At 40.8% G+C, this 16,971-nt stretch overlaps 1 protein-coding gene across 3 annotated transcripts in view; it reads left to right on the forward strand.

The window, feature by feature from the left end:
• The first annotated feature begins 1,960 nt into the window (after positions 1-1,960).
• DNMBP (dynamin binding protein) overlaps positions 1,961-16,971 on the forward strand; it is a 163,163-nt gene continuing 148,152 nt past the window's right edge. For 2 of the 3 annotated variants that reach the window (XM_063434689.1, XM_063434690.1), the window contains exon 1: positions 1,961-2,054. The gene's annotated coding sequence lies outside the window, so the exon portion shown is untranslated. The remainder of the gene's footprint in view (positions 2,055-16,971) is intronic. The other variant, XM_063434691.1, reaches the window with a different exon arrangement.

Here is a 16,971-nt window from a genome sequence, read left to right on the forward strand (position 1 = left end):
TCTGGGTGCCAACTCCCACTACTCCTAACCCTGCAAGTGTAATTATTGCAGTTTTCTATAAACTGCAATAATTAACTTGCAGGGTTAACTCCACCTCTAGTGGCTGTCTACTAGACAGCCACTAGAGGGAACTTCCTGGATTATAGCACAGATTATCTGTGCTAGAGCGTCGCTCATTTCCCCATATGAAAGCATTGAAAATCTTTTTCAATGCTTTCCTATGGGGAGCGCTAATGCGCATGCGCGGCATTGCCGCGCATGCGCATTAGGTCTCCCCAGCCAGTGGGCAGGATCAGTCTCACCCACCGGCTGACGGAGCCAGTAGGAGGAGCGGCGCGGAGGAAGAGACAGCGACGAGGGACATAGTCGCTTCCTCAGGTAAGTTACTGAAGGGGTTTCCACTCCTTCAGCAACCGGGGATTGGGGGGTGGGAGGTAGAGGGAACCTGCAGTGCCAGGAAAACGGATTGTTTTCCTGGCACTGGAGATTCCCTTTAACTCCTGCTTTAGTGGCTCTCATACTGACAGCAACTAGAGGCGCTTTTGCAGCACAGACAGAGTAAAATGTGGTTATGTGATACGGAAGCCCCATAGAAAAGCATTGATTTAATGCCTTCCTATGGGAACATTTAAATGCGGAGGCAGCACTCACAGCGCATGTGCATTAGTTCTCCAATGCTTTTTTTCTGATAAGGATTGGACTGGGTTGGATCATGCAGGAGGTAGTCATGTCTTCTCCGTGATGGAGCCGGGGAAGGAGAGGTGGAATAAGGTAAGTAAATAAGGGTTTTAACCTTCGGGGGGTGAGAACACACCTAATACTACTAGGGACAGGCACACAAAAATGTTAGGAATATAGATTTGTATTTTATTATAGTGTTTGTTTAAATAAACATGGTAAATGGAGTTGTATTTTTTCCAAATCAGCCATTTGGTTTAAATTTTGTAATTCCGTTTTCTTTCTGCTACAATTGATTATTTCCTTGATATCAATGCTTTGTTGTTTACATTTTGTTGTACTGCTTTCCTGCTGGTGATTGCAAGAAAAAGGGTGAAAAGAGAAGAAGAAAGATAAAGAAGAAAAGAAAAGGAGAAAAAAATTGAATAAAAGAACAAAAGAAAAGAAAAAATAATCCAGTTTTCACATTTAACTTAAATTTAAGCAGCTCCTGCGCTAGTAGGTGCTGCATCAATGGAGATGCGAAAATTCATTACAATTAAATTCTATATGTATAAAGCATGCATAAAGTACAAATAAAAAGATAAATTTAAGAACACATTTTTTAAATAACCCGCCTTTCCTCAAATTTTTCGCACTTGTGCTAAAACATTTCGTTCATGTGGCACTGGTGGGCGGTAAGGAAATGTTACCATCAAAAAAGATACATAAGTGGGCGGTAGGTATTGAAAGGTTGACTACCCCTGCACTAAACAGTAAATTGAAAAGCAAAGAGTAAATTGCAACATAAAGCATTAGGAAGTTTATCAAAATAAGAGGGACTCTATGTTTTAAAAGCAGTTGTGAGCAGAGTTCTAAATAAAAAGCTGTCTCCATGGAAACCAACTAAAGGTTCTTACATATTCCTTCAGTTTCTGAACTTGCCACAAATATTCTCCTTACCCGTAGCAACCTCATTTTTCAAATAAGTGTGCAGGTGATATGCATACCTGACTGCTCACATCACAAGGTGCCTGACTCATGTCTCATTTCAAGAGTTTCTGCAGCAGCTGAGTTACATGACCTAATCACGAATTCCCCTTAGTTACATGATGGTATGCTGGCCTCATCTGAAACTTAGTCACATCACTAAATGTATCTGTAGAGCTAGGTGCCAGCAGTGACAATATAACACTCAGCAGACAGGAGGTGGACATATCCCTGCGGATGGGCGGGGAGGAAAAAAGCAGCTGAGGGAGGGGGCTGTCTCATGACTCTAGTCAGGCGGGGCTGTCTGGGCCCAATTGACTTGTTGGATCCTCTGAAAGGGAAGGAAAGTGACAGCCTGACCCAGGAGAGCACAAGCTGATCAGCGACCTGGGGGAAGCTGTGTGCAGGTAGGAACATAAACAGACCCCTCCAGAGGGGAGAAAGTGAGGGACCACCTTAAATTGAGATTGGGGCCCCTGGATGGAGAGACTGGGTGTGCAGTGTATAGAGGGAGATCTGGGATACTGTAACCCCTTCCATACTGCTGGATCAGGATGGGCTGGGAGAGCAGAGTGAGTGTTTAAAGCTTTTATGGTGGGCAGGCTATTCTGTATCTCTGTTTTGGGGGCTCTGTAGGCTAGACCCATTAGTTTTAGGCTAGTAATGTTACTAAAGCATCTCAATGAGCTGCAATGCTGACAGTCTATGGTCTGTCCAGTTTTCAGATAGGCAGGGTGCAATACTACTTGGAACCTTGGTGTGAAACGTACTGCTCCACTCATTTTATAATGAGGAAGCTGTACAGGAACTTCCACTCCTATGATGCTATGGACTTTTTTTTATTTTTTTCCCCCTACCCCTATCACGGCGTACTCTGCTTAAACTCTGACAAAACGTATAGCAAAACAGCCACACTATGTCTATAGCTTATTTGGAGGATTTATACAGGTTCAATATTTTATCTCCATTTTTGTGTTTCAGTTAGTTTAGTAAATACACTCCCTGACCTGCATTAGTTAAAATGCTATGTTTTGCTATGGAAACATTGTTTACTTGCTGTATTTGTTTCCTCAGTAAAATGAGAAATTCAGGTGGAAAGTTTTTTTTTTTGTTTTTTTTCGTTTCTTGTACATCTATAGTTTCTCCTACATACAAAGTGTTGTCATTTGCTCATCATAATAATGAGGAGTATCTATCTGGTCTATGTTATCTTATCTTATCTATATAGGTGTCTATCTCAACTCAAATAATTGCACTGTAAAAACTAGTTACTGCTGTGTTTACCATTACATGGAGAATGTAGTATTAGTAGTTTTATTTATATATATGTGTGTGTGTGTGTGTGTGTTTATAACAGTAGGAGGGATTGTCTGTCACCATGCTTTGTAGTGTAATGTTTGTTGACAGTTGATCAGCATTTTCATACTTTGAAGGGACAGTGTAGGCACTTTAACTGTCTCATCCTATTAAAGTGGTTATAGTGTCAGGAGTCCCCTGGTACTGTCCTTCCATTCATTGCTAAACCATTTTTAATGTTTTATTGCTAAACAAGAGACTTTTTCATAAATTCATTTCAGCCGGTTCGTCTGAATCAAAATCCCTTTAAATTATACCTGAACTAATAGATTCGTTCAGGATTTACCTGTGGAGTCATAATCAATACGAGGTATGTCCAACGAGTATCTAGTTATGTAATATGAAAAAAAGGACATTTATAAAAGAAGAAACATTGTACATAGGACAGGGACACCTCAGTCCCCTTCAAAGTAGGCGCCTTGGGACCTCAAACACTCTGCAAGATCCTTTGTAGGAATCTCCATCCGCTACCTCATTGTAGTTGACCTGAATGTCATCGACGATCTGAAATCTCTTCCCTTTAAAGGTCATTTTAGTTTTTGGAAAGGCCAGAAGTTGCAAGGTGCCAAAACTTTCAACAGATTCTTGACCATCTTTAAAATGTTTGTGCCTAACTTTTATTTGCTCTGCACTCATGGCATCGCCCCCAAGAGCCTTCTGAATCATCCAATTAAATTTGAACATTCCTCCGCGGAAATTAACGCAAAATTTGATGCAGGTTTGTTGTTCTATTCGCTCATTCATTTTTAATGTGACCACCACACAGTACACATGCTCACTCAACGGTGTGTAGCGCCCCCACTGACTAGCACAGTGAAGTTGCATTGTTCACGTATGCGCATTCCAGTTCACTCTACCAGGTTACATCGATGTTGCGTAAACTGTTGTTGTTATATCCTCAATGGCTGGACTTTTTCCGGACAGACCTCGTAAATACAATTCCACAGGTAAATCCTGGGAGAATAAATTTCTTCATGTGTGGATTTAAAGGGATTATGATTTGGACGAACCAGCTGAAACTGATTTTTGCATACTGAACATGAGTTCTCAGTAGCCCATCTCCTCTGTGCTGCTTGAGTTAATGATGCATGGGGCTACTGACTTGGGCTACTGACTGACTGAAAAGGTATGTTGACTGCTTTTATCCCATCACAGCGCTCATTGTTGGTATGAACTGGCATGGCTAGAAGGAAGTGTGTAATCTCGGCCTTAGGCAGCCTATGGGTGGCCAGGAAACCTTATTTAGTGTTAACTTATACATAAACAGATTAACACTGAATGGAGGGACAGTGCCAGAGGAGTCCAGATACTCTAACCCAGCGTTTCCTAATTGGTGTTCCGCGGAACCCTGGGGTTCTGTGAGAACACAAATTGGGTTCCGCCAAAAATTTGTACTCTCCCTGGCTCAGCTCCCTCGCATGAACAGCAGTGATGCCGGACCCGCAATATGACTTGGCTACGGCATCACTAAGAGGCGTGCAAGGGAGCTGAGCAGGAAGATCAATGCTCCCTCGTACCCGCCAGCCGCTCAGCAGCCCCACTGGACCCCAGGGACTGCATGCCAGCCGCTCAGCAGTCCCACTGGACTCCGGGGACATAGACTCCATGCCAGCACTCCCAAAGGTAGGGAGGCTGGGTAAAGTAAATAAAAAAATAAAAATAATAATTGTGTGTGTTTGTCAGTGAGAGTGTATGTGTGTGTGTGTGTATGTCAGTATGTGTGTATTGGGGGGGCGGTGTATGTGCCAGTGTGCGTATCTGTGGGTGTAAGTGTGTGTGTATGTATGTCACTGTGTGTGTGTATTTGTGAGTCATGGTGTGTATGTGTCTCTGTGTTCATCTGGGTTTGTATCTGTGTGTCAAATACATACACACACTGGCACATACAAACACAGATACAAACATACACACTCTGGCACTGGGGGAGGGGGGGTTTGTGTCAAAGGGTTCAACAGAAAAAATTTAATTGGGAACCTCTACTCTAACCAATTTAATGAGATGAAATGGGTATAGTGCCTACAGTGTATCTTGATTAAATACAGCACTTAGTGGCTGAGGAAGCTGATGTTTTTTTTGTAAATTTTAGGTCTATGCTAAACCATGTTATCAAATCAGCATTGATGACACTTTCGTGTCTCCAGGATTCAGACAGGTTCTTGGTACGTTAATTTGTGGGACCAATTTATCACTGAGGAGCATTAGAGTTGCAGATTGCCTAGTCATTCATTAAAATAAGTCCAGATTGCATAGGCCAGATTTCATTTTCTTTCAGTTTGCTCTTGAGATAGGTCATTTTCATGTTTTTCAATATTGTGCTGGGAACATTATTTTCAGAATGTGAGCACACCTGGTAGGGTTGTTGGATTAAATTCCTTTTCAATTAAGCTATAATGGTTTGTGAATTATGGGAGAATACAATATAATTGGCACTAAGATTCATAATTAGAATCGAGAAGGAATACAGGGAGGATAAATATCCTCGTAGTTGAGTGACTGTTTACACCTTGGCACTGCAGGTTTTTGTGAACTACATTTCCCTTGATGCAGTGCCAAGTGTGAGCAACTGTGGGTACACCTTTTTATAAAACGGAAGATGTGTGTGTACAATGTAGGATTGAGGTAGGATACAAGGTAGGATTGAGTGTGTGTGCAATGACATTTTGTGAATACTTTACTAGGAACATTTTTAGTTCAAATTCTTTATGGACATGTCTGCGCAGAGCTGTACAATTGAACAATTATCAGGTTACTACAGGTCCTGCACTGCCCCTAGACAAATGTTAGAAAAAGGTAAAAATAATTAGAGCTGTAACAATACCTCCCTATAGACTTATTTTTAATGGACATTCTCTTTTTGACACTGAAATTCCTTTGTATCGCTTTTATTTATATCCCTCATTTATAGTATACTCATGTAAAGCAAAAAAATAGAAATGGCAGGATAGAAAAAATAGGGGCATTTGGAAGCCACAGAGGGACTGTCCCTACTAAAGTGGGACACTTGGAAAGTATTTTATTAATAGATCACATACTCATTTGTCTTTTTCTTTCTTTAGAGCAGAGACTACTAAATTAACTAGAGAACATGGCTACAGGTTTTATCAATATTTATTTTGCTTTTCTGCGATGAAAAGAATCTATAGGAGTGACTCTACGTGGGAATATTGTCTGTTTGTTTGTGCATGTTTGCATGTGAGTCTTTATACAGCTATATAGAGAGTGAAAGAGACACAATTATATGGGAACACATGTACCAACTCTTATAGGGTTATTCACTAAATTGGGAATTTAAGGATGAATCCTAAGTTAATTTTAACTTCAAAATAGTGGATTTGGGGAAATGCTCTGTCAGCTATGCTTTCCATTCAGCTACTCTGGGCTTCAATTTTGAATTCACTTTGAATTCTCACTTTACTGAATAACCCTGTTGTTCTTGGGGATTTCTTACAATGTGATTGCTGTCTATATACATTAAAGGAACCCTATAGGCAACTGGGCCGTTTCATCTCAATGAAGTGGTCTGGGTTCAGTGCTGCTGTCCTCGTAATCCTTCAACGTGAAACATTTCAGTTTTTGGAGAAAAGGCGATGGGTTTTTATTGCAGGGGTGCAATAGTGACATATCCACTGCAACAGGCGAATAAAATGCTTCTCACAGAGTGGGTTTGAATGCTTCTCTTTTGAAGCGTTGGTTTGGACGGGAACATGGAGGACATCAGCAGGCTTGCTGGTGATTGCAGCAGCAGGGACTGCACGGAATAGGAGGCGAGTAAAATATATTTATGTACTTTTATAAACCTCGAAAAGTGCTGGACAGAGGTAAAAGCAATCAAAGGAATCTTCTATTCCCCCCCCCCCCCCCCCCTCCCCATTGAAAAACAAGATTATTCACTTTGGGACTATATGATCCCGTTATGCATTGAACTCTAAAATATAATTTAGATTTGTATATTTAAAACGGTACTGAATGCCTTGCCATTTCTGGTAACAAATACTTAAAAAAAAAAATTTTTTACAAAAATTAAGTGTGCCAATTTCTTTTTTTCCTTGACATGTTTCCTCTATCACAAATTCGAGAATGTCCGCACCTAAGTAGTGAACTAGGCTGTCTCTTTATCACGTAATGCACAGTCCTATTAGTTTCTCTGCTTGTGAACTGAAATAGAGGCGGCACGTGTCTGATCCTCTAAATGAGATAATCCGCATGATTCTAGAAGAGTATTAACAAACACTAGCAGGGCACCGTATTGTGTAGTGTTATGCCAAGTCAGCTTTATTGCAGATAAAATGTAGCGGGGAAGTGTTTCATGATAACCGTAATTAGAAATAGACTTGAACACATTTCAGACATATTTTTAGCATGACACATGTAGTTCTGGATAGGGAAGATTGCTACTAAATCAATATTCCTCTATTATAGCTCAATAGGGTTAATATTATGATGAAACAAGGCTTGCCACATTTCGAAACCTAGTTATAATGAAACCAGACTATTGTTTCCAAATATAGTGATTACTATTTTTTTTTTTTTGTTCCCTCACTAACTTTATTGCTGAGGGAAGATGGTAACTTAAAGCGGCACTGTCATGCCAAACTTACCTTTCCCCAATCGATTCCTCTTCTCTCAGTCTCTCAGGATCTGTTCTTCATTTCTTCCTGTCTGCTCTAGTTTTCTTTAAAACATAAGTCAAAGTAGGGACTATTTTGTGTTATGCAGGTTTCCTACGCCTGACCAATTATGACCAACGAAGGAGCAAAGGGTGCTCTGTTTCCTGTGGTCCGATAAATTTTCCCACAATTCTTACCTTTCCTCCGTGATCTCGCGATGCTTTCTGTCAGTATTCCCGAATGTCCTGTCATTTAGACAGGATGCTGGCGAAACTAATTAATTTCGTTCTAACCGAATGAGAAAAGTTTCTCCATTCATGTTAGAACGCAATTAGGGACATTGTTCGGATCGGAATTTCATTTGCATGAATGAAATTCCGAACCAGTTCGTGCCGTGGCTGCATCTTGCAGCTGCTTAGTAGAGAACTCCCTAATTCCCACGGTATCAGGGAGCTATCTACAAAAAGGCTGGAAGAGCTAAATCTTTCAGCCAAATTTACTAATACTAAGTAAAGATTACTTAGTATTAGTAAATTCTGGCAAAGTAAAGTCTACTAAACAGTAAGTGGCCTGTGGACCTACTGTCCCCCCACCCCCCTGGCCACACCCATGAGCGGCAGGTGGGGGCCCTAAATTAAAATGGGGGGTAATCTATCGTTCCCCCCCCCCCCTTCCCCCTTCCCCAACCCATGAGAGATTAACACAGTAAAGGAGTTTAAGCATGCGTGGGATAGGCATAAGGCTATCCTAACTATAAGATCAGGCCAGGGACTAATGAAAGTATTTAAAAAAACTATTGGGCAGACTAGATGGGCTGAATGGTTCTTATCTGCTGTCACATTCTATGTTTCTATTGTATATTCCTGCTAATGGACAGGTTAGCACCTAGTGGATTGTACTGCTCCTGTACATATTTGAATAGTATGACTTATATCTCCTTTTTAGATACCTTGTTTCCTTTTTTTTTTTTTCTCATCAGTTTTGTTTTCCATCCCCCTTATTACATTTGTAGCCTGGCTCTGCAGATTTTCTAATTCTGTAATATCCTTCTATAAAACTGGTGGCCAACACTGCACCACATATTTGAGCTTAATATACTATTTGTTTTTATACATGAAATGAGCTTTCTTTTTAACATTTTAGATGGTCTGCCCTTATACATCCTGTGTTTGTTGTTGAATATAGTCCTTTAAAATGTTCAAATTAAAGAATGGCATACAGTATTTCTAAAATTAAGGTATTTAAAACTCCTTTACCAATATTTATTAATCTCTGGACTGCTAATGTAATTCTGATAGTAAAATAGCAGAGTTATTTCAGACCTCTCCCTCCATGACTGCAGGAATGATATGACCCAATTAAACTTTCTGTACAATATGAAGGCAAAATACATTTTCCGCAACCTTCCATTCATTATATCAGTGACTAGTGGCTTCTGGCTGAGAAATTGGTTCCACTACAGACTGATAATCATTACCAGAGTATAAATTATGGTCGGTGAGGCTTTATGGAATAGATTTCAAACTGTGAAATACATGAGAATAAAAATGTTTGTACAGTACTTGATTTTGATATTGAAGAGGTTAATGAATGGCACCATACAGGAGCATAATTAATTTAAGATATTCTATGAAGGCATACATACATAGGCAGGTAGATCACCTGCAACACATTAAGGATTACTCCAAGCCTTTTGAGGGAGGGACCTTTTCAGTGTGATAAGTTCTATTTGGCATTATAAAATAGTCCCTCTCCCCCCACATGTCTGCAGAATATTCTGCAAAAATATGCATTTTGTTTAACTGAAATCTAGTGCCGGGCGAAATTCCCGGTGCTGACGTCCATGCCTCCATCTGACGTCACATGTGCCTCTTGCAGTCCAATTACAGGCTTCTTATGCGCACAACCTGAGCTGGGGAAGGAGGGTGGGAGGGGTAAATAATTAATACATTTTTAAAAAAGCATTACAAGTAGTAGAGGGAGGGGAAACTATCTTCCCAGGGATGATTAAAATGTCAGTTGCCAGTGCACTGACAACAGATGCTAAATATGCACTGAATTGACATTAGGCAGCCTGGAACATAGCAATAGGCTGCCTAAGTCATGTGTGCTGGGGGGGGCAACTAGCCTCCTGCACACAATTAAAATGTACTCTGTGCAATAAACTCTGCGCATACTGACTCCTACCACAATGACCACTTGAATCACTGAAGTGGTCATGTTGGTTGGAGTAATTTTCGAAGTTGCCGGGGTTCAACACATACTGGCTCTGAAAAGCAAGGAAACAATTGCAACTGTTTCTTGTGTACCCCCACGGGATTGACAGACATTGCAACCAACAGGTCTTTCAGGAATGCAGAGAGCAGAAGACTGATCAGGGCATTCTTCAACTCTGGTCTCTGTTAGTTTTTGTATCTCGTATACTTGTTGTCCGATATCCCCATTCTATAATTGTAATGCGCTGCGGAATATGTTGGTGCTATATAAATGCTAGTAATAATAAATATCATGCATAGTCACAAGTGAATTTAATGACTAGCTCACAAGGGCTCACATATTGTCTGCTAGGATTCTTTAGCAGAAAGTCAAAACCCACCTACACAAAAAGCATTTAAGTGGAAATTTACACCCTCCAGTTTTGCATAAATGTTTTACAGAAAATGTATCCAGTGCAGCTGTGAATATTCTCATAAATAGAATTCACCATGTATGTCCTCCTAGGCTGTATTCAAAAAATGTTTTAGACAGAATTTTTATTATGGAGTAATTTAACTAATGAGATATGTAGAACCTCATGGTAGAATTGTAAAAAAAAAACTTTAAAAAGTTGCCACACCAGCACATTGATCAAATTAAAATCTAGAGAGATTTAAAGGAGCCATCATAATTGTGTGTGTGTGTGTGTATATGTGTGTGTGTGTATGTATGTATGTATATATATATATATATATATATAATTGACAATTATGATGGCTCCTTTAAATCTCTCTAGGTTTTAATATAAATAAATAAATAAATAAATATATATATCGCCTTTGGGAAGAGGTGACGGAGTCAGGAAAATTCCACCTGTGTAATATTGCAAATGTTTGATTTGTGCACCCTTTCTATTTTCTCACAATTTTACAGCAGCAAATCCACTGCTGGTGAGGCTGCATCAGGTCCCCTGCGCTGAGGGGGCCCAACGGCTGACCCATGCACTTAGGGTCACCTAATGGAAAAGTGTCTTCAGTGGCCCGGTCGTGTACTGTGGCCCTTTTAACAGCACGACTGGGCCTTTTAATAATTGCATTTTGCATGTTTGTCCATGCATTAGTATGTGTCTGTCTCTAGCTATAGTTTGTATGTGTATCTGTGTTCATTTGTCTCTCTGTGTGTATCTTTGTATTTTTGTGTTTCTGTATGTATATGTATGTCTTTGTATATGCATGTGTGCCGCTGTGTATCTGCATGTGCGTCAGGGGTTTCATCTGCATGTGCGTCAGGGGTTTCATCTGCATGTGCGTCAGTGGTTTCATCTGCATGGGTGCATTATGTGTATCTGTGTGAATGTATTTGCTTGTCTAACTGCAGGGATGTGTCAATGTGTCTGTGTATCATTGTGTGTGTGTGTCTGTGTATCTGCATTTGTACCTCTCACATCAACATCTCATCCGTAATGACATACTAACACATTGGTATGAGCTGGGAAATCCCTGCTCTACTACTAGACTTTTCAATGGAGCAATGAACTTCCTGTACTGTACAGCAGCCAGAGAAGGAGACAAGGCAGTGTTGTCAGGTGCCCAAAGCATCAACTTCAAGGTTAAAATGTTCAAAAGCGTTATCAAATCTGAAGGCAAGATGGCGCCCTGTGATTCCCTCCCCATAACCACTCTGTGGAACGTACACTGACCAAAGTATCCAATGCTCTACTCGCTGCAAAATCTCGTGGTCGCTACTCTATCCTAATTCTTCTTGACCTTTCTGTGGCTTTTGACAATGTTGGTCATCAACAGCTTCTTCTCATCCTCCGCAATATCGTTCTACAAGATATTGCTCTCTCCTGTTGCTCCCCCTACCTCTTCCAGCACTTTTTCAGTGTTTCTTCCTCTGGCTCTGCTTCTTCTCCCCAACTCCTCTCTGTTTGTGTCCCCCAAGATTCAGTCCTTGGTCCCCTACTGTTCTTCAGCTATACTGCCTAAACTCATTACCTCCTTTGGCTTCCAATATCATTTCTATGCGGATGACAAGCAAATCTATCTGTCCTCTCCTGATCTCTCCTCTTGACTAGTGTCTTTGACTGCATGTCTGCTATATCTAACTGGATAGCTGCCCACTTCCTTAAACTCAACTTGACCAAAACTGAAATTCTGGTCTTTCCTCCCGCAAGTGTTGCTACTCCTGTGTCTCCCTCCTAAGTCAACGGTGCTACCATCAGCTCCACCACGCAGGCTCGCTGCCTAGGTGTTCTCTTTGACTTCAACCTCTCCTTCACGCCTCATGTTCAGTATATCGCCAAATCCTGCCGCTTCCATCTCAAAAATATTGCGCGCATCCGACCCTACTTAACGCCCAATGCAACGCCCAATCACCTTGATTATTGTAAGCCACTTCTAAGTGGTCTTACGTGCTCCCAACTTCTACCGTTACAGTCCATAATGAATTACGGCAGCAAGGTTCATCTTCCTGTCCGCCGCACCTCCCACGCCTCACTCTTCTGTCAGTCCCTACATTGGCTTCCTGTAAGATATAGGGCTCAATTTAAAATTCTGGTTCTTGCTTGCTAATCTCTACATAATGCTGCTCCCACCTATCTATCCTCCCTAATACACAAGTATGTCCCGTCTAAGCCCTTACGATCTGCTGAAGACTTACGTCTATCTTCTGTCCGTACTCCCACCTCTGATGCTCGCCTTCAAGACTTCTCGAGGGCTGCACCGTTCATGTGGAACTCCACTTCCTTCCTCCGTTAGATGCTCACCCAGTCTCCACTCCTTCAAAAAAATCATAAAAAACCCACTTCATAAAAACGTATAAATTAAACTGTTACTAGCTTACGGCTGATTCCTCTCTTGCAACTGTCATTAGTCTAATACTATACTTACCTTTTGTGTCACTTTACCCCACTCCCTCTAGCATGTAAGCTCATTGAGCAGGGCCCTCAACCCTTCTGTTTCTGTATGTCCAACTTTTCTGGTTACAACTACATGTTTGTGCATCCACCCACTGTAAAGCCCTGCGGAATTTGTTGGCACTATATAAATAACATAATAATAATAGGGGCTATAGTCACCTAGGACTGTTCCTTTAAAATTAAATTATAATTTTTTTGGCACAACCCACAAGCTTAGAAAAAATGTGCTGTGTTTAGTTTTTTTTTTTTTTTTATTAGTTTTTTTTGGTTGAAGGAATGAGCAATGGTTTCTTGAACAAAAATGGCTATTCTGCTTGAACTAGGAAACTCCGTTCCCATTCCGTTAGGACACATCTTCAGAAAATGACGTAGATTATTCATCTGTACCAGTATTTTGCTCCTACAGTTTTTGCATGCATAAACATGCTATTATGTCGGGCCGAGGAGATCTATTGAGCTAACATTCCAAACGTACTACAGTCGTGTGTGGGTTTGTGCTTCAAGCAAGCTTGTCAGTGTTCTGCCAATTTGACAGTGTAAACCATTTAATTATTTCACTATGACACACAGTTCTCTGTTATGAATAGAGCACTCCACTCTGATTGCGAATATGATCTTTTTTTGGGGGGGGGATTAAGATCCACTCTCGTTTTCATCTTTGTCCTTTGCTGTGACAATCATTTTGGTTCTGTTTCAGTTATACATGTTCTTGTATGAAATACAATGTATTGTATTTAAACAAAAAAACTTTGCGTGCACAAATTACAGAAGTTTACAGTATGAGAAAAATAAGATGATAAAACATTGGTCACAGAGTCATGGATGAGACAATACATACACAATGTCAATTAAGTTATGTATGAAGACCTGCGTTATGAGCTATTTTTTTTCTGCTTCTTACTATTATGCCATGCTGCTGCCTCCTTGAAGTTGACTTAGGTGGAGAGATGAGCAGTGCCGAGTAAGCCTCGGGGCTTGAGAAATGTAAGTAGAAATCCTGTTTTTCTAATTTTCGATTTTGTTAAAAATAAATAAACAATGACATGGAAGTAGGGCCAGTGTAACTAGCAACACCGACTCTAAAGCATTAAGAATCTAGGTCTGTATTCCTAATGCTTTAGTGTTCCTTTAAGGCTCCCCCAGGGCAGAGATAGGCAACCTTCAGCACTCCAGATGTTGTGGACTACATCACCCATAATGCTTCATGGGAGGTGTAGTCTAAAACATCTGGAGTGCAGAATGTTGCCTATGCCTGCCCTAGGTGATGTGTGCCATCAAGCCCAAATCTTTTTGGATTTTTGAGGGTTTTTTAAAAACAATTTCTATATATATCTGATGGGATGTATACCAGGGCCTGGTTTCTGCCTGGGTCGCAATCATTAGTATAATTTTTTTTATTTTTTTTCAAGTTGGGTTTGGCAGCTGCGGTGCAACTTATTAGTTTGCATTTTAAGGATTCCTTCTTTCCAAGAAATGGTTTAATAATGAATATGCACATGACCTTGGATCTCTTTAAAGTGGTGCTTCAATCACCATGTCATCTACAGCTTATTACTGTACTTATTGTTGTGTTTAAAAACAAACAAAAAAAAACCATTCCAATAGAGTTGACCATAACCATAGAAATGTCCTGCACCCAAAGTCAATATCAAATTAAGGAAATGTAATTTTCTTCTAACCTGTCCAAGTGTTGAAAGGTTCCCAGAAATGAACAAAATTTGCCAGTACTCCTGCTCTTTAGAGTGTCTCTGTTAATAGTGCTGTAATGTGTGCTTGTTACATACAAAGCTTTGATGAATCATGAGAGGTGGATTTAATCGTTAGGATTTCTTGGGTTTAGGGGTGTGGGTGCAGGGATATTTTATTATTATTATTATTATTTTTTTAACGTTGCTTAAAGAAACCTGCACCCATGGCCTCCTAGTGCCATAACCAGTACAATAAGCTGTTGTGTTTATGGTGCTTGGAGTGTCCATTTTAAAGATTCGCCTCAATTTTAGTCTCTACTAAGTTTGTCATCGAAGCTCTATTCCATTGTTGCCACGTGTGACCTTTTAAACATCTGTTCTATAGCATGCCTTTCAGAAACAGTTTGTTTTAATTAATTATGTGTGGTCTAGTTGGAAATGAAACAAAATTAGCCTGCAAGGAACACGTTTTAGATGCTGAGTGATATGTTTAAGACTGTCAAGTATGTTTAATTTATTGTCCTAATAAAATAAAACTTTAAGAAAACAAATGAAAGAGCTGGAATTATCTCAAAATGGATACTCTGTTCTCCATAAAATGGTGCACATAAATAAATTGAAGGGGCACTTCATGAACTTTTTTTTTTTTTTTTTTTTTTTACAAATCGAGAAAGAAATGAGTATGAGCACCCTAAAGGCATGGTTTATTTCTTTAATTTGTAGTAATTACTTAATTGCTTTATAATTGTTTTGTTTTGTGTTTTATTTATTTAAACATTACATGGCTTTAAATTGAAGATTAAAGGGACACTCCAGGCACCCAGACCACTTCAGCTCATTGGAGTGGTCTGGGTGCCAACTCCCACTACCCTTAACCCTGCAAGTGTAATTATTGCAGTTTTTTTAAAACTGCAATATTTACCTTGCAGGGTTAAGTCCTCCCCTAGTGGCTGTCTATTAGACAGCCACTAGAGGACACTTCCTGCTTCATAGCACAGGTTTTCTGTGCTAGAGCGTCGCTGGACGTCCTCACGCTGTGTGAGGACCTCCAGCGTCGCTCTATTCCCCATAGGGAAGCATTGAAATTCATTTTCAATGCTTTCCTATGGGGTGCGCTAATGCGCATGCGCGGCATTGCCGCGCATGCGCATTAGGTCTCCTCGGCCGGCGGGCGAGATCAGTCTCGCCCACCGGCCGACGTAACCAGAAGGAGGAGCGGCGGGGGAGGAGGAAGCAGCGACGTGGGACCTGTCGCTGCCCCTGGTAAGTGACTGAAGGGGTTTTCACCCCTTCAGTAACCGGGGATTGGTGGGTGGGAGGGAGAGGGACCCTCCAGTGCCAGAAAAACGGATCGTTTTTCTGGCACTGGAGTTTCCCTTTAAAGGGGCACTATAGTCAAAATATAAAAGCAAGAAAGACCGGTTCCCTAGCCTTCTTCCTTGCTTTTATATTAATATCCCCTTAAATTTTTTTTTTTTAAATTCCAGTGATTATAATAATAATATAAATTTACCTCCGTTCCAGCGCCAAGATCCTTGGCAGGCCACTCCCACTTTTTCATCAAAATGACAAAGTAGCAGGGCTCAATCAGACGATTCTCTTGGAGAAGTTTCATAGCAATTTGGTGCGCATGTGCAGCTTCACGCGGCACCAACCGCATTCTTAATAGAGCGGCATTGAATGCCGCTCTGTGAATGAACACTGAGCGCTGTACCGCGCATGTGCGCGAGCTGAGCTGACTGACAGCTCAGCTCGCTGTCTATGCCCGCCCCTCCTAAGCACAAAGTTTGTGTGTACAAACACTATATATAGCGATATCTCTATGTATAATGTTTGTATAAATACACACAAATTTTAAAAAAACGTACACACACACTATCTATCACCATCCATCTATCTATCCACCCATCCCTCTCTATGGATTAATAGGGATGGATCCATCCATCCATCTCTCTCTCACACTCACATACTCTCTATCTATCTCACACACTCACTCTCTCTCTCATTCATTTTAAAATAATTTTACTTACGGTTTGAAGTCAGTAAATTCTCCTGCCTTCAGCCTGTCAGCCAGAGCCCACACTGTGTGCAGGAAATCGTAATCTCCCAAACTGTCGGCTCTGATTGCTGACAGGCTCCGGGTTACTACAGGACACAGGATGCGCGTTCGCAGTGCCTCCTGTCTCCTGATATCACGTTTGATGTATTCACCGAAGCGTGAAGACGTCAAATGTGAAGAATGCGAATTAGGCAGCCCTGAACTCGTCCCTCTGGTGGCCGTCTGAGTGACTGCCGCTAGAGGTGTTCCTAGCTTCCAAGGTAAACACTGTATTTTCCCAGAAAATACAGTGTTTACATGAAAAAACTGCAGTGAGCTTTTGTACTCACCTGAACAACCCCATTAAGCTGAAGTTGTTAAGAAGACTATAGTGTCCCTTTAAATAAAATGGGTTAAATTACTGAACAGTGTAAGAATGAAGTGCATTTGAGGAGTGGCCACTTGGAGGTGTCCCTAGGGGCAATGTAAACACTGCTTTTTCTCAGAAAAGGCTGTGTT

The sequence above is a fragment of the Pelobates fuscus genome, chromosome 10 (assembly GCF_036172605.1).
Source record: "Pelobates fuscus isolate aPelFus1 chromosome 10, aPelFus1.pri, whole genome shotgun sequence".
NCBI lineage: Eukaryota > Metazoa > Chordata > Amphibia > Anura > Pelobatidae > Pelobates > Pelobates fuscus.